Raw genomic sequence first — 22,346 nt, 5'->3', positions numbered from 1 at the left:
TGGTGGGCAGCTGTGCACCAGGAACCTTAGAGAGATAGCAGAAAGCAAGGAGGCCTGTGAAGGAAAATCTATGGAAGATGCAAGATTGAAAATTGAGGGCTCAGTTGGCTAGGAGGGGCAGTAACACAATAACCAGCCCCAACTCACTCCCACTTTGTAGGTGAAGAAGTTGAGGCACAGAGAAATGAAGCTTCTTGCCCACGGTCACCAGTGAATAGGTGGTGGAGGTGGAAGACCAGTCTCATTCCAGAGCCCACACTCTTAACCGTCCTGCAGTGCTGTGGAGGGTAAACAATGGGAGGAAGAATGAAATCATGTTAAGCTCCCACAGTGAGCAGGGTATTTTTTCACTTCCTTACATATGGACTTCCCTGGTGGCTCAGACAGTAAAGTGTCTGCCTACAATGTGTAAGACCCGGGTTCGATCCCTGGGTTGGGAAGATCCTCTGGAGAAGGAAATGGCAACCCACTCCAGTACTCTTGCCTGGAAAATCCCACGGATGGTGGAGCCTGGTAGGCTACAGTCCATGGGGTCGCAAAGAGTTGGACACGAATGAGCGACTAAACTTTAAACTTTACATATAACAATCATGACAGCCTTTGTTTTTTTAGACATTTGTTTATTTTTGGCTGCATTGGGTTTTCATTGCAGTGCATGGGCTTTCTCGAGTTGCAGCGAGCAGGGCTGCTCACTAGTTGCAGTGCGTGGGCTTCTCATTGCAGTGGCCTCTCTTGTTGCAGAGCCTGGGCTCTAGAGCACACGTTTCAGTAGTTGTGGAGCATGGGCTTAGTTGACCTACAGCATGTGGAATCTTCCTAAACCAGGGATGGAAACCATGTCCCCTATGTTGGCAGGTGGATTCTTAACCACTGGATGACCAGGGAAGTCCCACTACAATAGCCTTTGGAGGTGGGTATTCATACCCCATGTTACAGACGAGGAGGTCTGTTTGCACCAGTGATGAACAATTCCTGAGTTCACATAGCTACTAATAGCTGAAGTCAGGATTTGAGCCTGGGACATTTTGGGTCCCAGTGTGAGGCTCTTTCCAACTTGCATCCTTCAACCACAAGGTGTGAAGCTGGTTTCTCCACTCAGAACAGCTTCTTTCCTTCCCCTTCTCTCTTGATCTTATTTTTTTAGATATGAGAAAAGCTTAACTTAAAAATTTTATTGGAGTATAGATGATTTACAATATTATGTCAGTTTCTTCTGTACAGCAAAGTGAATCACTTATACATATATCCACTCTTCTTAAGATTGTTTTCCCATATATGTCATTACAGAGGATTGAATAGAGTTTCCTATGCTATACAGTAGGTCCTTATTAGTTATCTATTTTGTATGTAGTAGTGTGTATACATCTATCTCCCAATCTCTAATCTCCCAATTTATCCCCCACCCTTTCCCCCCCAGTAACCTAAGTTTGTTTTCTACATCTGTGGCTCTATTTCTGTTCTGTAAATAAGTTCATCTGTACCATTTTTAAAAGGTTCTACATTTAAGTGATGTCATGATATTTGTCATTCTCTGACTTACTTCACTCAGTATGACAATCTCTAGGTCCATCCATGTTGCTGCAAATGGCATTATTTTATTCTTTTTTATGGCTGAGTAATATTTCATTATGCACGTGTACCACATCTTCTTTTCCCATTCTTCTGTTGGTGGACATTTGGGTTGCTTCCATGTTCTGTGTTGCTAGTTATTGTAAATAGGGCTGCAGTGAACACTGGGGTACACATATCCTTTCAAATTATGATTTTCTCCAGATATTATACCCAGGAGTGGAGTTGTTGGACCATATGATAGCTCTATTTTTAGTTTTTTAAGGACCCTTCATACTGTTCTCCATAGTGGCTTTATCAATTTACATTCCTACCAACAGTGTAGCAGGGTTCCTTCTTCTCCACAGACTCTCCAGTTGGTAGCGTTTTTGATGATGGGCATTCTGACCAGTGTGAGGTGATCCCTCATTCTAGGTTTGATTTGCATTTCTCTAATAATTCATGATGTTGAGCATCTTTTCATGTGCTTTTTGGCCATATGTATGTCTTCTTTGGAGAAATGTCTATTTAGATCTGCCTGTTTTTTGATTAGGTTTTTTTTTTTTTTTTGTATTGAGCTGCACACGTTGTTTGTATATTTTAGAGATTAATCCCTTATGGGTTGCTTCATTTGCAAAAATTTTCTCTCAGTCTGTGGGTTGTCTGTTTGTTTTGTTTCTGGTTTCCTTTGCTGTGCAAAAGCTCTTAAGTTTAGTAGGTCCCATTTGTTTATTTTTGTTTTTATTTTCATTACTTTAGGAGGTGGATAAAAAAAGATCTTGCTTTGATCTATGTCAGAGAATGTTATGCCTGTGTTTTCCTCTAGGAGTTTTATAATATCCAGCCTTACATTGAGGTCTTTAATCCATTTTGAGTTTATTTTTGTGTATTGTGTTAGGGAGCATTCTAATTTCAGTCTTTTATATGTCACTGTCCAGCACTGCTTACTGAAGAAACTGTCTTTTCTCCATGGTATATTCTTGCCTCTTTTGTCAGAGATTAGGCGACCATAGGGTTTATCTTTGGGTTTTCTGTCCTGTCCCAGTGATCTGTATTTCTGTTTTTGTGCTAGCACCACACTGTTTTGATTACTGTAGCTTTGTGGTATAGTCTAAAGTCAGAAAGCCTGATTCCTCCAGCTCTGTTTTTATTTCTCAAGATTGCTTTGACTATTTGGGGTCTTTTGTGTCTCCATGCAACTTGTAATTTTTTTGGTTCTAATTCTGTGAAAAATGCCATTGGTAATTTAATAGGGGTTGCACTGAATCTGTAGATTGCTTTGGGTAGTATAATCATCTTGACAATATTGATTCTTCCAATTTGAGAATATGGTCTATCTCTCCATCTCTTTGTGTCATTTTTTATTTCTTTCATCAGTTTCTTAGAGTTTTCTGAGTACAGCTCTCTTGCCTCCTTACGTAGGTTTATTCCTAGTTATTTTATTCTTGTGATGTGATGGTAAATAGAATTGTTTCCTTAATTTCTTTTTCTGATCTTTCATTGTTAGTGTATAGGAATGCAAGAGATTTCTGTGTTTTAATTTTGTATCCTGCAATTTCACCAAATTCCTTGATAAGCTCTAATAGTTTTCTGGTAGCATCTTTAAAATTTCTGCATATAGTATCATGTCATCTGCAAACAGTGACAGTTTTGTTTCTCCTTTTCCAATTTGGATTTCTTTTGTCCCTTGATTTTAAAACTGCACCCTAGGCCAGGGGCACATTCCCCTTGCCTGTTCATGATGGGAACAAACACAGGGCAAGTTTTAGATGTTTGTCCAATCCTTAAACTTGTGAAATGCTTACAGCTAGAAGGTACCTGGCTGAGCATTTAATCCAACTGCCTCGTTTTACAGTTACTGAAACTGTAGCCCAGAGAGTTCAAGTGGCTTATCTGAGGTCAGACAGCCATCAGGTTATGGGTCTGAGACTCGCACTCACGCTCCATTTGTGACTCTGGGCTGAATTTGCCTCTGGTGCCCTGTGTGCTGAGGGGTCTACTCGCCACCGAGGCCGCCAGCACTGAGCTGTCGTGTTGCTAGGTCAGTGCAAGTTCAGCCTTCAGCTTAGGTAGGAGGGAGGATGCAATAGATGAACCTCCATTTAAAAAAAAAAAAAAAAAGCAAAGAAAAAACCAAAAGCTAACTAACTAATAAAAATAATATCTGCTTGTTAAAAATCCAAGCAGTGTGTCTGCAAACACTTAAAAGCACCCCCTCCCAGTCCTCAGCCCACTCCCCAGGGAAACCACTTAGTGCTGCCTCCAGTGGCTTCTTAATTTTCCTGCCAGCCCCTGGGTTTTGTAGGATCCATGCCACAGCAAGGCTATTTTTAACAAGCATCCTAGGCTTCAGGGGGTTGAGGAGAGGGAAAGAAAAAAAATATTCTATTTGTGTATTTTTAATCCATGTGCGTTTGAGCAAGCAGTGGCTTTCCTGTGCCTGCCGCCAAGGGTTTCGGGCAATTGATTAGACTTTCTGGGTGCAGGGTAATCCTATCTCTCCCCCTAATGAGGCTGGAAGGCCAGGGGGAGGTTCAGGTGATGTTTCTGGGACTGATGGCTTGTCTCAGCTGGCCGCCTCCTGCTCCTGCCTGCCCCCAGCCCCTCTCCTTCCCGGCAACCTTGACAGTCCTGGCTGGGTCTCCCAGAGCAGTGGAGGCCTGGGAACCTGACTCTTTGTGCCAGCTCATATTTAGAAATGTCTCCAGCCAGAGGTTGGCATCTGTCCCACTTGGGCTCTGGGCAGGGGGTACAGTCACATGTGCTGCCTTCGGGTGGGCAGATTCTGAGTGGGCAATGGCCTGCTCTGAATATAAACACACTCCTTTTATGCCAAGTAGCTGGCATCCGAGCCTGTGCTCCTGGGCACTGGGTGAAGGCGAGGGCTATGGGAGACAAGGAGATGGAAGAAAAGTGTCACAAGGCTTGAACTGGGCAAAATGGTGATGGAGGAGGAGTCTCAGCTCCCTACCCCCCACCCCCACCCCCAGACCCTATCTGTTTTCTGCACTCCTTTTCCAGGTGCCCAGAACATTGCCTGAGTAGGGGATCTGCAGCCCCATGGGGGTGGGCGGCAGAGTAGGCCAGACAGTGCCCCCCATCTGGGCCTTCCTTTCTGCCTTGTGAGTTCCCCCGTCTGCTGAGGGGCGATCCTGGGAGGCCGTGGAGATGGGGATGGATGAGGCTTGTTAAAAAAGTGAGGCTGGATGTGGGGCTGCCTGTGGGCCCCCTGTCCGTGAGCCGCCAGCCCTTCAACCTCTCCAGATGGCACCTACAAAAACATGGCCCCGGGTGACCACGAACATTCTACAATTTCTTGCTCACCCTGCTTTCTTTCTCATGATAGTGAATGACAGTGTATGGAACAGACCCAGTCTTAAATAGTGCCCCTTGGGTAACATCAGCATGTCTCAGCCCTGTCAAAGCTCTCATTTCTTTTAAACAGTTCCTTTAAGAGGGGGCATTCTGGTTCATTCACTGAGGCCTCAGGTACTTAATGAACACAGGTGAAGTGCTACCTGCAGCCCCCCAGTGGCTGATGGGGGCTTTGAGACCTCCTTACACGGCACCTCTCCATCCCTCTGTGGGCCCGCCGTGCGGACCACGGTGGCTTGCTTACCGCATTCAGCTCTCTGGAGAGGAGCCTGTCTTCCTGCAGCTGAACCTGCAGAGAGAACACAAATGCAGCAGCAGGATTCCCTCTTACATGCGTGTGTGCTCAGTTGCTTCAGTCGTGTCCGACTCTTTGTGAACCTATCGACTGGAGCCCACCAGGCTCCTCTGTCCATGGGATTCTCCAGGCAAGAATATTGGAGTAGGTTGCCATGCTCTCCTCCAGGGGATCTTCCTAACCCAGGGTTCAAACCCTGCGTCTCTGATGCCTAGTCAGTGCCAAATGTTGAAGCCCCTAGCATCCCCCACCTCGACCTGCTCCATCCTTCTTTCCTCTTCCCACATCTCAGGGGAAGAGAGCTCCAAGCAGTGGTCAAGAAGGCTGAATAGACATTTTCTTTATGTCTCCACAATAACTGAATGAATGAATGAGTGGATAAGAAGTGAGCAAATGAATGGAGGAACAAATGGAAGCTCCATCTCGGCTCCAAAGGAACTTAGAATTCAAAGGGGGAAGAACCATGCTTGTCTGTAGCACGGTAGTGCTGTGGGACTGAAGGGGTCCCTAGGGATTGGACTCACCCCTCCCTCCTTTTTTTATGGGAAAGGAAATACGGGGCTGCTGTGTGGCAGACCTCGGAGGTCAGAGGATGGCGAAATCGCCCAGGGTGAGTGAGATCTGGAATTGAGTGCAAGGCTGCCCTACTTTCCCTCTGCTGCTGCCCTGAGTGTCCCTCGTCCTTGGGAAAAATTGCCTTTTCATATGGTTGGGAGGGGATGGCGCAATTTTTCTTTGAGGGTTAATTGTTTTGCTGACAGCACAGATAATTAGGAGTGAGAATCCCAGAGCGAGGGCGACAGCACCATCTGCTGTGAATATGTTTCAGCCCCACCTTGCAGGAGGGCTCGAGAGGGCTCCTGCCCCCACCCTCCCACCCCCAGCAAAAATTGATGCGCTCTGGCTGTGTGCTTCTGGAACTCCAGCCGCCAGGTGATCCTGTAGCCCACTGGGCGAGCTGGTGACCAGCTTCGAAAGGGTGGGCTTCTCACCCCTTCCCCAGGGCATCTGGTGTGCATGCACAGCAGGGTTCACTTCTTACTAGGTAGAACAAGGACCCCGCCCCTGCCCCGGGCTGCCGGGGACACAGAGTGGTACCCTCAAGAGATGACTTTCTGTTCTTCCTGTAGCCTGATGTCTTGAGTTCTGGTTCGCTGCTGAGGAAGGTGGGCGTGTGGGTCTGCAGTGAGCTGGTGGCTGACATTGGTGTTTGGGCCATTTTTTCTGTTTAATTCCATGGATTTGCCCATCTATCCTATGTTTCCTGGCCTTTGACCTGTGCTGCTTATCCTAGAAGGAGCTCAAACTGCCTTCTGTTGCTGGATAAGAATTCCCTAGGTGTGACTTCCTCCAGGAGAAAAAGAGCAGCTTTGGCATCAAGCCGAGAATCCCATCATCCAGGAGCATCTGAGATCTTTCTTTGTAGGGGGTGGAACTTCAGGTAGTTTGTTGTTTTCTTTTCCATTTTCATTATTTAGGAATATATCACATAAACAAAAGAGCATTGACCTGTATATATGCTTTTTGAAGGTAATACCAATAACTGCTTAGTTCTTTCAAAGGGGGATCTTACCCCCAGTGCTGCCTTGCGCAGAAATGCCTCTGGGCCAGAGCTGTAGAGTCAGGTCCCCTGGAGGCTTAAGGTTGGCACTCTGCCCCTCCTCCACCCCCAGCTGTGGCTATTTATCACAGCAGCTTCCTCTTCGCCTGAGCTGCTGCTGTCAGCTCGGAGCCCCCACATTCCTTCCTTCCCTATTTATCACTTTGTTCTCTGTGCTGTCTTCACCTAGACCCTCCTCGCAGGGGAGAGACCACAGGCCCAACCCTTCTCCAGTGTTCATCTCTTCTCCCCACCCCTTTGTTCCTCTCCCCCTCCCCACTCCTACTGATCCCCGCCCCCTGACACGGTAGGGAATTAACTCAGGACTTAGGAGCTTGCTGGAAAGAATGATAACTGGGAGTCAAAAACTGTAGCCTTCTTCCTGTGTGATCTTTAGTGAGGTGTTCAACCTTTCTGTGCTTTTGTTTCCTTAACTCTAAAGTAACCTATAGAGAATATCCCTTCACATCACTACTGTGAAGCCAAATGGGTGTCACTGATGCAAAAGCAGCTGGTAGGGTATAAATTATGATATGTGTGTAAGACGTTGTTGTTTTCAGGCTGACATCATCCCCGGGACTCCAGGGCCCTGCCTTCCTACCCTCATCCCAGTCCATGGTGCTTCCTCTTACCTGCAGCACTGGTGGCCCTGGTGGATGCTCTCCACCTGCCACAGCCCCTCCTCTGCAGTGGATCCACTGAGGCCCAGAGGAGCCCAATGTTGGCATGGAGCTCAGAGTCACAGCTATCTGGGCAGCACCCCCAGGAGCTGGAGGCCATGCCTGGTCAGAGGTGCAGGGCTACAGCCACTGTGGCCCCAGTCTCCAGAGCCCAGAAGGTCTGCATGCCAGGGCATGGCTGCTTCTAGCTGGAGGCCCTGACCACCTGCCACCACCCCCCTACCCCAGAGGGTGAGCTGTGTTCTTGGCTATGAAATGTGGTCACTCAGTGGGGCAGTATCTGTGTCCCTCTACAGCGAGGTTTGCAGAGTACCCTTGTCTCTTACTCTGAGCGAAGGGCTGTGAAAGGAGGCTGCAGGTGGGTGGTCTTCCTGGTGCCCCCAAACCCACAGCACCCTGGAAGGCACCCAGGGACCTGGGCTACAAGAGTTGAAGAACATCCCCAGTAGACATGGCCTTGTTCTTTGTGGGTTTCATCGGTGGAGGCAGGACACCCAGGTTTGGTGGGGATGAGCTGAACTCTGAATGGTGGGTAGGATGATTTCAGCCAGGTGAAATAATCTATGCAGAGGTAAGAAGATAAGAACAAATGAGTGTGTATTTGGGGGGAGGCATGCATGCAGAGGGCAGGGGGTAGGGTTAGTGGGTGGGACATTGGCAGTGAAGACCCTAGCTGAGGTAGTCTATACAGTCACCTGGAGTTAAAAGACCTAATAGTAAAAGAGAGAGAGAGAGAGAGAAAAAAGATGGCTGGAAAGTTCTAGAACAGCTAAAACTTGGGTCTGTGTCTCTGGCCCTGGTAGGTCACCGGGCCTCTGTTCTTCCTGCAGGTCCCCACTCTGAAGCAGCTGGGCACTCGGAAGGCCACACCACCTCCAAGGAGCAGGCCCAGCCAGGAGAAGGTAAGGGATGGCGTGGAGCCCTCCAGAGCCTGCAGAGTGAGCACCATCTGCAGCGCGTTGGACCTGGAGCCTCCAAGGCGGGACTGCGTCACCGGGGAGACTCAAGAGGAATTGATACTTCGGCCCCCAGTGACATGTACACGGTGTAATGACAGGTAATGAACCTGAGGTTCATCAATCCTTTCTGAATGATGTGGCAGGTAGGAGAATATATCAGCCTGTAGTAGACATACAATGTCAACTCTTGGGAAGATAACTATGCAAACAGAGGAGAGTAAGTCCTGATAAGATGATAGATGGATGCTTTATAGTTATTAGTTTCTGCCCCAAGCGCTTGCTGGAGTTAGCAGCAGAAGATTTAGCATCAGGCAGGTTCACTTACTATACCTTGTACGAAGGCCTGATGCTATTATGGATGTATCACCTCCTGTTTTAAGACCTCAGAGTAACAAATCAAGGAGTCATTATTTCCCATAGCTCCCTTGGGAAGCAGCAGGGCATGGATGCTGGTGGGGAAACAGAGGCAGCAAGACAGGCAGGAGCTCTTTCCTGTATCAGTGATACCTGAGGGATAGACCTGGGTTGGATCAGATTTCTTGAATGACAGGTGAGGTGATGGGTTGGTATTTCTTGTTAAAAAAGGTAGTAGGGACTTTGTGGCTTCCTTCAGCCCTCCAAAGATGCCGGGGCAAGTAGCAGATGATCAAGGCTGGCTAGGGGAGCTCATGAGATGGGGTCTGGAGAGCTCAGGAAAGGGCTGACAGACACTCTGGGTCTAGCAGGTAATTGGAGGAGGTCAGCCATGGCAGAAAACATTGAGAAGGTCCTCAGAGCCTAGAGGGCAAAGCCCTGAGGCTGAAAGGACCAGGATCCAGTGGGATGGAGACCCCAAAGATGAGTTCTGATCTGATGGAGGGCCTGTTCTCATTGGCCATCTGGTGGATAACCTGTTCCCAGTGGCCATTTGGCCACTGTATCATACTTGGTACTACTCTGGCCATTTACACCATGGGGTAAACAACAGGCTAGGGTGGGAGCAAAAATAGCTTGGGGCCTTGGGAAACTGACCAGGGCAGGGGGAGAAGGCCAGTGGCCTGGGGCAGGAGGCCCAAGGGGGTGGGGCAAATTCCATTCCTGTGCAGGCCAGTGTCAGGGTCCATGAGGCCTAGCCAAAGGGTGGGGAGGGGCAGAGTATTAGGACTTCTGGGTGGCCTTGTTCCAAATCAGACAGAAAGAATAAGATGAAGAAGGAATCCAGAAAATAACCCAATTCTAGGAAATGGATCGGCCACAGGCACCAGGCAGGCCTGGGACTTGACTTCTGTCTATATGAACAAATGGAAGGGGAATGGTGATTTGAGAGGTCCCAGCGAGGATAGTCAGGGGTCTGGCTAGGCCTGGGGGGACTTTGCTAGGAAGCTGGCATCTTCATAGTTTCCTGGGGCTAGCTGTGTCCCCAGGCACCCTGGACCCTAGTGTCCGGCACTGGGCTATCCTCAGACCCCCATCTGTCAGTGGAAGAGGTGGTCTGTGCATTTTCAGCTTGACTGGAGATGTGGGCAGGGCTGAATATGTGGGGACTTGTGATGGGAAGTAATGGGGGCAGAAGGAGGCAGACAAAGCCCAGCCCTGCATGTAAGGGTGTGTGTGTGTTAAGTCACTTTGGTCGTGCCCAACCCTTTGTGACCCTATGGACTGTATGCAGCCCGCCAGGCTCCTCTGTCCATGGATTCTCCAGGCAAGAATACTGGAGTGGGTAGCCATGCCCTGCTCCAGGGGATCTTCAGGTGGGTGGGTGAGGACTTCTCATGTGTGCAGCCTTAGGAAGGTAAGGGGCAAAATACATTCTGATTAAGTCAAGAAAGAACAGCAGATTGATTCTATCAGAAGGTTCTTAACCTAGTTTCCCAATATTTACCAAGTACCTGTTTTGCACTCGGCACCATGCTAGTGCCAGACAAACAAAGATGCATGAGGTGTGTCTGCTCCCAGGGGAGGAAATAAAGGGCAGAGGGAAAAGCATGGGAGTAGAGACAGATCCCGGATTCTGGGAGCCTCAGGCTCCTGTCTTCAAAATGGGGACAAGATGTCCTCACTCATAGGCTGGTTGGGAGAATTAAATAAAACGAGACATGCAAAGCACTTAGCATTGCAGCTGGCACCATAATAAGTGATCAATCACTTAGTTTGCTTCCATTGTTCTGCTCTTGGAGGAGCTCACGGTCTGCAGGCAGGAGGGAGTAAAGAAGCCTGGGAGAAACGCATCTGAATTCCCAGGGCTTCCAACTCCGAACTGGTTTGAAGCCGGACACAACCGAGTGACTAACACGCTTGAGGCCTGGGCTTCGAAACCCTGCTTCTCAGCATTCCTCTGGCTATGGAAAATGTGGTTTAAGGTGGATCCAGACACTCGGAAATGGTGACTGTGTGTGAGTGCTTTGGCAGTGACTGGGCCCGGAGATGCCTTCTGGGCTCTGAGTAGGGTACAGGGTGGGAGGGGTGCATCCAGGAATTTACAGAAATGTTGAGAAGAGAGGACGTTCTCAGAATACTTGGAGAGTCTTGCCTCCCTGGCTTCCAGTGCTGTCCTTGGGAGTGGGGCAGGGTGAGGTGGGTACAGAAACCGAGGCAAGATTTGGGACCTGGAGAGGGACTGCCCGGAGAGACTGAGCATGAGTCGCATGTGGGGTTTTAAATTTGAAGCAAGTGAAATGATTTGTAATAAGGTTTCCTTGAACTCAACGTGTTCAAAGTATTATCATTGCAACATGGAGTGAATATAAAGATTAATAACGAGATAGTTCATGTTCTTCTTTCTGAGCGTAGTCTTGAGGTCCAGAGTGCATTTGGTACTTACAGTGTATCTCGGTTTGGACCAGCCACATTGCAAGTGTTCAATAGCACCTGTGGCTTGTGGCTACTGTATTGGACAACCTGGGTCTAGAATTCAGAGCATCTTGTTCAGGGGCACCAGAGGCCAGGTGTATCCTGAGCTAAACAACAGGATCTACTATTCTGTCCTCTTCTCATGATACCTCTGAAATGAATTCATAGGGAAACTGGCTTGAAAAATCAGAGATGTCTTGAATTATTTGTTCTGGATGGTAACGTGTGTCCTGGCCTGGCCGTGGAGCCCCCTAGCTAGCCTCGGGACACCACCACTTCCAGGTCCGGGGCTGACCCCTGGCAGTTCCCAAAGCTCTCTGAGTTTGAGAACCTGCTTTGGGAGCGGCACTAAGAAGGTCTGTTTTACTGGGTAACTGTGAGGACTAAAGAAAATGATGATTACTTGGTGACATTCTATGCCAAGAAATAAAGTTTTTATTGTCAGGACTGATGCTGAGGCTGAAACTCTGATACTTTCGTCACCTGATATGAAGAACTGACTCACTGGAAAAGACCCTGATGCTGGGCAAGATTGAAGGTGGAGGAGAAGGGGACGACAGAGGATTAGGTGGTTGGATGGCATCACCGACTCAATGGACATGAGTTTGAGTAAACTCTGGGAGTTGATGATGGACAGGGAGGCCTGACGCTGCGGTCCATGGGGTCACAAAGAGTCGGACACAACTGAGTGACTGAACTGAACTGAAATTAAATGAAAACCAAGTTCCCCCTATGGGCTAAGTTTGGCAAAAGTTTCCTAGTAGGATTTTCTGTAGTTCTGTCCCTAACCTTTCTGTTGTATGAGGACCATGCGTTTTCATAGGGCAGGACAAAGGGACAGGGATGAGCCTGGACCTTGTCCCAGGGTGACGTGGTAGCTGCCTGTGGCCCTCCTTGACCAGAGCCGTGTGGTCACCTGGAGGAGGCAGGCCCTGCAGGCAGCTTGCAGCCCTATGTCAGCTCTGTCATAGGGAATTCTGGGGTCCCTAGACTTTTAGGTTTAGAGTGCGGACACCACTGTGGTGCTGTGTTTCAGTGGGCTGAGGGTTGCTGACCACCCTGGAACCCATTACCTAAGCCATCCCAAGTGTCTTGGAAGTTGACCCAGGCACCTACTCCAAAATCTGCTTGTCCTTCTTCCTGTCTCGCCCATCTTCCAGTCTCTGCCTTTGAAACAAAGATCTGTCCCTACCTCACCTGCCTCCTTTCTTTCCACAGCCGTAAAAATACAGGTTATTCTCCTTTAGGGCCAGAGAGCCAGTGTCATAGATATGGCTCTTTCTGGGCTTGGAGAGGGTATTTTTCTTTATTACTCTGTGAATGACATCTACTCCAGTCACTGGTTTCCAGCAGCAACTGAAAACAGTCATTGCTCTGTATGTGAATTAACATAGCATCCTGACACAGGTCACTGGCACAGGGTCAGCACTCCACAAAATCAAATTTCCCTAAACCCAGCCTCATCTGAACAATCGGTTAAATAATTCCTGCCTTTGGGGTTTTTCTGAGACACAAATGAGATGTATATGTGAAAGTCCTTCATAAAGTTATAAAATGTTATTGAGACTCTTAATTCCCTCCTTGGGGTGTTTTCTTGTTTGAGAGCTGGGTGGGTTCTAACTGTGCCCTCCCGCTCAGCATCACGAGGCAGGCTGGGTCAGCATCACGCACCGTCCTCCTGCCCACAGGCCCAACTCAGTGCTCCCCTGTCTGCTCCTCTCCACAGCACAGGCGCTTCTGAACCGACCCATTGTCTCCTGTCTTCCCTGACGTCTTTATTTGCCTTCAGCCTAGTGTGTGGGGTCTTTAACTCATCTCCCTGAGTTTGGAATCTATCCCCAGTTATTAGGAAAGTTCACCTTCTGTCCTTCCTGGGCCTGAGGGGAGAGAGACCTGGAACCAAGGAAGTTCCACAGGGTCCTCTTCACCTACCTGGCTTGGGTTTGGTGAGGGTTCTGCAACGGGGAAGGAGGTTTGAAGAGGGTGTCTACCAGCAGGTCCCCTGTTCTCAGGGCTGGTACGGAGGGAGCAGGACTAGGAGGTGGAGGTCGGTGATGCAAAGAGTAACTGGATATCATCTGTGCTGGAATCGGGGCAAAGTCTACAGATGAATGGGAATTCTCCAGCCCTGGGGACTGAAGCAGCATTTTCAAGGTTGGGTCAACATCTGATTGTCTGGGGTTGCATCAGTGGTCCTTGGATGCTCACTGCAGTCATCTGTGGGTCCCCTGCTGCATCCTCACTAGACAGGCGCTTCCTCCCCCGGGGGCAGCTGGCTTCTGCTTCCTGCTTCTCTTCTGGGGCCTGAGCTCTCCAGGCTGTCACAAATCCTGAAGGAGTCTCTAAAGCAGTGTCACGGTGACTTAGCATCTATTTTAAAAGGTAATCTATGGCACATGTAGGGGACAGCAAGGAGGGGGTGTCATAAAATCAAGCACATTTAGATAGAGAAATAGTCTAGATTCTAAGTTTGTTCGTGACCCTCTGCACACCTCTCAACTTCTCCAGGCCTTAATGTTCTCATCTGTTAAATGGGCATGAGGAAGTGCACTGTAATGATTTAATGTTGTTGCCAGGCATGCATGCATTCAAAAAGGAAGAGACACTGTGACTCTTAATCATCAAAGATTTGAGAATATTGTGGCAACCCCCTTTTTCCTCCCCAAGCCTAGCAGTGTGTAATTCTCTTCAAAATTAGCCTCTTTATTGCTTCCTGGGGGCCCATTGGGAACGGCTTCTGATATATCACCTTAAAATGTTGCAGCAGGGAGAGGCGGAAAGCCACGTTGTCCTTGACTGACAACCTTCATATGAGTACTTTAACAATTTTAATTTTTCATGATTCCTCTGATAAAAATAGTGCCCGACTAAAAACAAATACATTTGTATTTTCCATCTCCTTAATTAGTTTCTAATTTGGGGGTTCTTATTAGCTTAAAATCATCTCACTGAAATGGTCCTTGGATGATAAAAAATGTGAAAACCACAATCAATTCTAGAGAGATCTTGCTATTTAATTATGCTGATTGGAACACTAGAGACCCCTGGCAAAACGAACCTCTCAGAATAAGCTTGATTTGTGTAATTTGGTTTTTAAAATTTTTGGATGCATATTTATCAAGTTCAACTATGTGTTCTTGTTCTCCTTGAGACTCTGACTCATCTTCTAAGAGATGGGCGGAGGAATCCATGGGCCGTGGAGACCCTGGGACTCCAGCTAAGTCCGTGGAGTTGCTGCTAGGGCCTGGCCTGAAGGGAACATCGGGTCTCCAGCTTGTTGGTCATTTAAAAGTGTCTTTTCTTTAAAAAAAAAAAAAGGTCAAAGGTCACTCAGAAATAGCCTAGGGAAGGATAAGCTGATAAGAGGTTTGGAGTTTGATGGTAGAGAGTCCTCCATGAAATCTTGGGTTAGAGATTATTTAGAAGCAAATTCTAGGATGTGATATGACTTTGGAGCTGCTGGGAGGACCTACTTGCTCAAAAAGATGTGTTCTCCAGCATCCAAACCCATGGATCAATGATAGCCTTACTAAAAGTAGGCAACCAGCTGCTACGTAATGGAAAGGACACAGCACCACCCAGCACATTTTCCCACCATAAAACTGCTCCTGCCTATGAATCTAACGACCAGCTTATGCAGGAGCTAGAGGGATACGGGAAAGCCCAGCACAGAGAGGCCGTCACCAGATCCAAACCGGAGGGCTCCTTAGGACAAATGCCCTAACTTCTCCGAGAAGAGGTCGAGGGGAAATAAAAGGGAGATGTGAGGGAATTGTTACAGATTTAAAGTCGTTTAATAGACATACTGACCTAGCATACTGTGTGGGTCGAGTTTGAATCCTGACCCAAGTCCACCTTGATTCTCTCTGAAAGAATCAATATTCTCTCAATAGGAGGTTATTCTAGTCTCTCAAATAGGAGATTAGAGACAGACAGGCTGGGAGTTAGAGATCCAGGAATTACTGTTAATTATTTTAGGGTGTGTGATATTGTGGCAATGTTACATACTGAAGTATTTACAGATGATGTCTGGGATTATCTCTAAAATATTTTAGATTTAAAAGAATGAAGCAAAAACAGATTGTTGAATATTGTTGAAGCTGGTTTGGTGATTGGTGATGGGTATGTGGGGATTTATTGTGCTTTTCTATTTTGTGTGTATTTGAAATGTTCAATAATAAAAAGTAAAATAATAATTAATGTCTTTATTGACTGACTGAACCCTGAAATTTCACCATTAGAGCTTTATTCATCTAACTGAAGCCTTTCTTCCTCTGTAATGTATAGCTTCTCCTAGAACATGATTTACCCTTTAGAAAAATAACAGTGGTTCAATAGAACATTTCCCCATTTTGGGATTTTGTAGGTATCCCATGCAAAAGGGTTCCAGGTAAGGTAAATTTGGAGAAGGTAGCATTGAACAAGCCAAACAGGTTTCTTCAGAGCCTTGATTATACTGTGAAAGTGTTAGTCTCTCTTTGTGACCCCTTGGACTGTAGCCTGCCAGGTGCCACTGGAGTGTGTAGACATTCCCTTCTCCAGGGAATCTTCCTGACCCAGGGACTGAACCCAAGTCTTCTGCATTGCGGGCAGATTCTTTACCATCTGAGCCACCAAGGAAGCCCTGATTGTACTGTGAATGTATGTTAATACATACTGTGTGTCTTGAGTCGGGGTAGGCTATAGCAATGCTGTGTTCCCTTAAATAATATGTCACATGCTTCAGAGCAGATAGAAACTTTCAGTTCCTCTAATGAAAATCAGGAAGGTCAGAAACCTGGGTTCGAGAGCTGTTTCTGTTTACTAACTGGTGATTGGTCAATCACTCAAACTTTCTGAGCCTCAGTTTTCTTATCTAACAAAATGAGCTTCATATCACCTGCCTCTGTGTTCCAAGAATATGAAAAGGCTTCATGCAGTAGAAAGCTCAACACCCAAGGTTAAAATGTATGATTATTGTTTGGTGCCATTTTCTGAAACTTGATCCACAAATGTTTGCTTGGAGGCTCATGACTCTGTGTACAGCTGTGGTCTAATATCACCTAAAAGTATAGACTATCCTGGGTGGCATGTGCTTCACAGGTAGAGAAGAGGTAAAAACAAGTTCTCTGCCCTTTGAGAGCTCACGATGAAACTGGGGGAGGGGGAGTGGCAGTGCGAATACACAGTGACAGGGCAAAGCCATCTAGCCATAGGGAGAGTTGAAAGGTTCAGGTTCAGAGGAAAGGGGGCATCACTCTTGGCTGAAGTAATCTTTGAAGGCCACCTGGAGGAGGTGGCACTTGACTTGAGTCTGAAGCCTGGGAGTGTTTGGACAGGCCATCCCTTTGTTGTTTGTGGATCATTCCATTGGAATGCTTTCCTGTCTTCCACCTCCACATGTCTACAGGCTTCAGCTGAGCAGTCTTATCTGACTTGGGGGCCCAAGTCTTCCCTGTCCGGACCTGGGATCGTGCTCCCCTTGTCCGGCCTTCCACCCACTCCCATCCTCTTCTCCGCTCCATCTCCGCCCCTTTTTCTGTCTTCCCAGCAGAGCTTAGAGCAGCTGGGATTACTCATCCCGTCCGCGCTCACTCACTCCTGCCCTGTCTTTTCAGTAAAAAAAAAAAAAAAAAAATTATCAACCACAGAAACAAAGCAATAAATTATGATTCGGAGATACCCGAGCCTTCTTGTGGAAATGTTTATTATCATCAGCAAATCATTCCTTAGGGCACAGAGAGAAGACGGCCTGAGTGAAATCATGCAAAAGGTGGGCAGCAATTGCTCCAGTAAAGTTGAAGGGATTTGAGGCACTCTGGGAGCCAGCCCAGTTTCTTGGGCGCAGAGAGCTGCGGGGGTGGCTCTGACTCCTCCCGGCAGGTGTGCATGGCATTACTTGGGATGAATAGCCATCAAAGGCACTTGTTAGCTAAGAGCCCACACTGTCCTTTCACTTGCATAGCAGAAATGAATGAAAAGGTCCTAGAAAGGGACGGGGCTGTGCTGGATGCTTCAGCATGAGGGGGCCTAGCTCTGTGCCACTCGAGGATTCAGAGACAACCTGGCCCCCTGCCTTGTCCTCCAGAGTCCTGCGCGGACAGAGCTCAGCCCACTCCCGGCACATTTGAAGGCTCAGAAAGCTATTGTTACTATTGGTATTTGGGGAAGGACCTACTCAGTGCCTGGCATGAAATTGGCCCCCCTGTGGATCTTCCCTGCAACTGTACACCTCAGCTGCAAGGCTGTAGCGCTGGGTTCTGGCTCTGCCACTTGGGGCAGGGGACCTAGCCTCCCTGAGCCTCAGTGTCCTCAAGGGTAAGATGGGGCGACCACGCCCCCTCCCTCCCTCCCAGGACGGCTGGGAGGATGAAATGAAATGACACAGAGAGAGCGCTTGGCCTCCCCCTCTTTTACACTGAGAAGTAATAAGACACGGGACAAGTTGCCCCGGGCCTCAGTTTCCTCATCTATTAACTGGAAATAGTTAGATTGCCTGTGCTGATGACATCATTTAACTCCGAAGATAGTTTAATGGGCAATGAATGTAAAAACACTGCAAGAAATATAAAGAGTCAAACATTTAGAAAAATGTGTTCATGTGTATTCACATGCAAACCCACACGTGCAAACTGTCCTCAAACAACAAAAATCTCAGAGTGGCAAAGTGTGACCGCAGGTGGTCTGGGGTGGGCGGGAGGAGAGACGTAGCACACGACTCCAGACTGGTTTGTCTTGTGCTTTGTGGCCATTCCACTTTACCAGAGGCCATTCATCTGGTTTTCTGGACACTGCTGCCCCCAACAGAGCGGGCTGTGGGAGAAGTGTGTAGGACCAAGCCCGGCAGACCTGGCATCCAGCTTGGCTTTGGAAGTGCCCTGTGGGACTCTGAGCAAGTCATGGAATTGCTTCCTCAGACACAAAACAAAGATTAAAAACTGCCAGCCACACGACATCAAGAGGCTCCAAAGCAATGATTGAGTTAAAGCCTTTCTAAGTTGTGAAGCAGTGATGACCAAGGAAGAGGCCACCATCTTTATGCCTGTGTGCCAACCTTCTAGCCCAGTGCACCATAGATTTAATAACACTTGTTAATTGATTACTAGGCATCTTGCCATTGCAGCTGCTTTGGGGAGGCAGTGGCAATTATTTTTGTGTTAGAGAGATACTCCTTGAAGAAGCCTCCCCTGACCCTGACCTTCTGCTGCTTTTCTGAGTCAGAGGGAATATCTTCTCCCTGCTCTGGTGGGTAACAGTCAGGTGGCCGTTAGGGCTGAGACCAGCCTTCCATTTACCCACTTATTCTAACTCACTTTGTAACTCAGCACTCACTCTGGGCATTGATTTACAGTTAATGGTTCCTCTTTAAATGAATACTTGCCTGGAATCTTTCATGAGTCGATGGAGGTGTTATTGACCTGGCAGCCAGGTAATGAGTCCTGGAGTGCCAAGTTGGTTGTTTTTTTTTTGCCAATATTACCCCTGTTTCCCCCTACCAGTCACATAAAGAACCCTCCACAAATACACACTAATTTTATTTTCAGGCTGCAAGGCATAGTGTGAAGAGTGTAGGGCTGAGTCAGGAGATAAGAGCTCTCAGTGGAGCTTTGCTGTTAACTCACTGTGTGATGCCGAGGAAGTCCCGTGACCTCTCTGGGCCTCAGTATCCCATCTGTGGGATGGTGCAGGGCTGGGAGGGGAGTTCTTCCACTGAATCTCGGACTAGATCCACCAGACCAGCGAAATATGCAATGAATGAGAGAGATCAGGTTTGGATTGTTGTTGTTGTTCAGTTGCCAAGTCGTGTCTGACTCTTCACAACCCCATGGACTGCAGCATGCCAAGCTTCTCTGTTCTTCACTATTTCCTGGAGTTTCCCCAAATTCATGTCCATTGAGTTGGTGATGCTATATAACCATCTCATCCTCTTCTTCCTCCTTCTCCTCCTGCCCTCAATCTTTCTCAACATCAGGGTCTTTTCCAATGAGCCGACTCTTCGCATTGGGTGGCCAAAGTATTGGAGCTTCAGCATCAGTCCTTCCAGTGAATATTCAGGGTTGATTTCCTTTAGGAATGACTAATTTGATCTCCTTGCTGTTTGGATTACAAAAATAGTAATTGCTTTGTATAAGAAAACAAAACAATATACCTGTGTTTGAGTAAGTGAGGGAAATTGTGAGAGACCCCCACCCCACCCCAGAGATCATCACTATCAACAATTCAGAGAAGTTTCACATCCATATCACTGTCTGTATTTATATTTATATGGTTGCCATGGATTTGGAAAAATAGATCCATATTACAGAAAGATGGGGTCAAGTTATATATTATGTTCTGCAGCTTGTGCTTTTAGTTAATATAATCTTTTAAAAACTGCTTATACACATAACTCTAGTTTTTTATACTATGGTCTTCTATAATATGGATATAATTTATTAATAGGCTAGAATTAATTTCATCTCCTCAGTGGACGTCTGGGTGGTTGGCAGTACATTTTAATGGGTGTGATGGCTGGCTGCCCCCTCCTACTCTGGAAGGGGTCAGAGAGGAGCCTAGGAAGGGAAGAGCTCGCTTGTACAGCCTAAGCCACCATCCTTAACTGAGGGTGCTGTCCTCTCATCTCTGCAGAATTCTTCTCCAACAAATACTGTGGCTGAGCAGGGCCAGCGCAGAGGCGTCTCCCGCAGAGTGGAGGGAACCAGGGGCATGCTGGGGACACAGTGAGGAAGGCCTGGAGGGCTTCAATTCTAATTCTAACTGAATTAGAATTTTTGAATAGGTGAAGCATTTTCTACATTTGAGAAATCAAACTGACTGACACCCACAGGTATGCACCAAGATTGCACGCTCCCCCTGTCGCCCTCTATAGGCCATTTACATAACTTCTGGGTTTATTTTTTTGTGTTTTCCTTATGCTAAAATGGGGAAATTTCAATAGATTCTTAGCTTACCACTTTACCATACAAAAGATAGCCTACTCTATATTCTGCACCTTGCTTTTTTTTGAATTCCCTTAAATGTAGTTGAAATTTCTCCATATTAGTACACAGAGCAAATACTTCATTTCTTAAAATAGCTGGGTAGTATTCCACAGGATACATGGACGGTTTTTTTTGAACCAGCCCCTTCTAGAGGGGCACTTGGATCATTTCCAGTTTTCTTGTTGCTGTTAAAGACAATTCTGCAATCTGATGTCAGTCTGAACTATTTTATTGCATATGTGTGTTTTACATTGCAAACCACCCCAAATCTTTTCTAGAAGTAGGTAAAGTATGCATTGTTAAACAGATAAGCCAATAAGACTTTGTTCCCTGAGTCCTGTGCCATTTCCCTGTCTTCCAAGCAACTGTCCCCCAGTCCCTTAGCATCCCCCAGTCGCCCGAACATCCGCCAAGATGCAGTGTCCTTTGCCTGCCAACTTGGACTGTTAGAAATAATTTTTGCTCTCATTTCCTCTGGTGGTTTCAATGAAGACTCAACCTAGGGCCTGAGAGACTGGGAATCTCTAGAAAGGTTTCTTGAGGTCCTGAGTGCAGTGGAAGAGGCATCCTGACAAGTTAGATGGTATGGATTCCGGTCATGGATCAGCCACTGATGGACCGAGTGATTCTGTACAAGTCCCCTCCCTCACACACTGCAAACGGCCCAAGGTCCATTCCTTTCCTCACAAGGTGTGGTTCTAGGAGCAGCCTAATGGCATTAAGTACAGTTTTAAAATCCTCAGGTCCTGGATAGCAGTCAAGTGTCACTTTCTCCTCGAGGGGCCTTGTACTGGTGATTCCTCACCACTCTCAGTGACTAGAGCAGTTTCTTTCATGTGACATCAAAGCTTAGATGATGACGGCTTGTACATGATAATAAAATGATGCCCACCTGCGGATTCCCATTACTCAGAAGTACATCCACTGGGCTACAGGTTTACGAAGCCTTTTCACTGCTAGTGCATGAAAAAGGGATATTTCACACATGGTTCACATTAGTACTGTGATCTAGCTTCCGAGTGAGTAAGAATCAATGCAACAGCCAACTGCCACCTGAGAGCCCATGTCTATTATATTACAAGCTGACATGGCCCCACCTTTGACTGTGATTTTGTCCGATCTGATAAGGTAATAGTAATAATAACTTACATTTTCATTATATGGACTCTTTCCCCCAGGGCTTGGCCACCTGCAATGTCTTTTCTGTGGTCTATTCCCGTCCAGAGTGAGTCCTAGGTGGGTGGGTGCCTCACACTGAGACTTGTCCCAGGAAAGAGGTTCTGGGCATCATTTTTCAGTGAATCAGTTGGTAGATCAGTCAGTCACTCAGCCCAATGTTGTTGTGTTTAGCACCCCTCAAACACAGGGTGCTCACACGGAACTCCTGACCTGGGCCTCACACCCTGGATTCCTTCCTCCTATAAAGAGCATCATGGTCCTCCAACCTCCTGCCTCAGCCCTCCCTGTGCCCCTGTGACCTCCATGGTCAGATCTGGAGTCTGCCAATCCCTCCATTCCCCATCACCCTCCCCGGACTCGCCCAGAAACCCAACTGGTCCTTCTGCATTTTCTCTCGCCTCCCCCGTCCCCACCCTGATCTGTACACAGTGTATAGTAGATATGCTCATCTGACCTGACAGTGCCCTATTTAGACCCTCTCAGGGCCTCTTGCTGCTTTTAGCATAAAGGTTGTTGTTGTTGTTCAGTCTCTTACGTCGTGTCCAACTCTTTGCAACTCCGTGGAGTGCCGCACGCCAGGCTTCCCTGTCCTTCATTATCTCCCAGAACTTGCTCAAACTCATGTCCCTTGAATCGGTGATGCCATCCAACCATCTCATCCTCTGTCGCCCCCTTCTCCTCCTGCCTGCAGTCTTTCCCAGCATCAGGGTCTTTTCCAGTGATTTGGCTCTTTGCATCAGGTGGCCAAAGAATTGGAGCTTCAGTCTCAGCATCAGTCCTTCCAATGAATATTCAGGACTGATTTCCTTTAGGATAGACTGGTTGGAGCTCCTTACAGTCCAAGGGACTCTCAAGAGTCTTCTCCAGCACCACAGTTTGAAAACATCAATTCCAGATTCTTAGGAGGGCCCACAGGTCCCG

The 22,346-nt window shown here is 47.4% G+C and overlaps 1 protein-coding gene across 7 annotated transcripts in view; it reads left to right on the top strand.

Moving 5' to 3' along the window:
• The window catches only part of ZBTB7C (zinc finger and BTB domain containing 7C), a 456,655-nt gene that overhangs the window by 151,500 nt on the left and 282,809 nt on the right, over nt 1-22,346 (top strand). For 3 of the 7 annotated variants that reach the window (XM_081563471.1, XM_081563470.1, XM_081563473.1), the window contains one exon: nt 8,329-8,555. The gene's annotated coding sequence lies outside the window, so the exon portion shown is untranslated. Of the gene's footprint in view, nt 1-8,301; nt 8,556-22,346 lie in introns of all 7 variants that reach the window. The other 4 variants (XM_081563474.1, XM_081563472.1, XM_081563477.1 and 1 more) reach the window with 2 other exon arrangements.

The sequence above is a fragment of the Giraffa tippelskirchi genome, chromosome 14 (assembly GCF_054371585.1).
Source record: "Giraffa tippelskirchi isolate mGirTip1 chromosome 14, T2T-mGirTip1v1.2.pri, whole genome shotgun sequence".
In the NCBI taxonomy this organism is placed as follows: domain Eukaryota; kingdom Metazoa; phylum Chordata; class Mammalia; order Artiodactyla; family Giraffidae; genus Giraffa; species Giraffa tippelskirchi.
The sequence above is the reverse complement of the archived record's forward strand: the minus strand, read 5'-3'. Positions and strand labels throughout refer to the sequence as shown.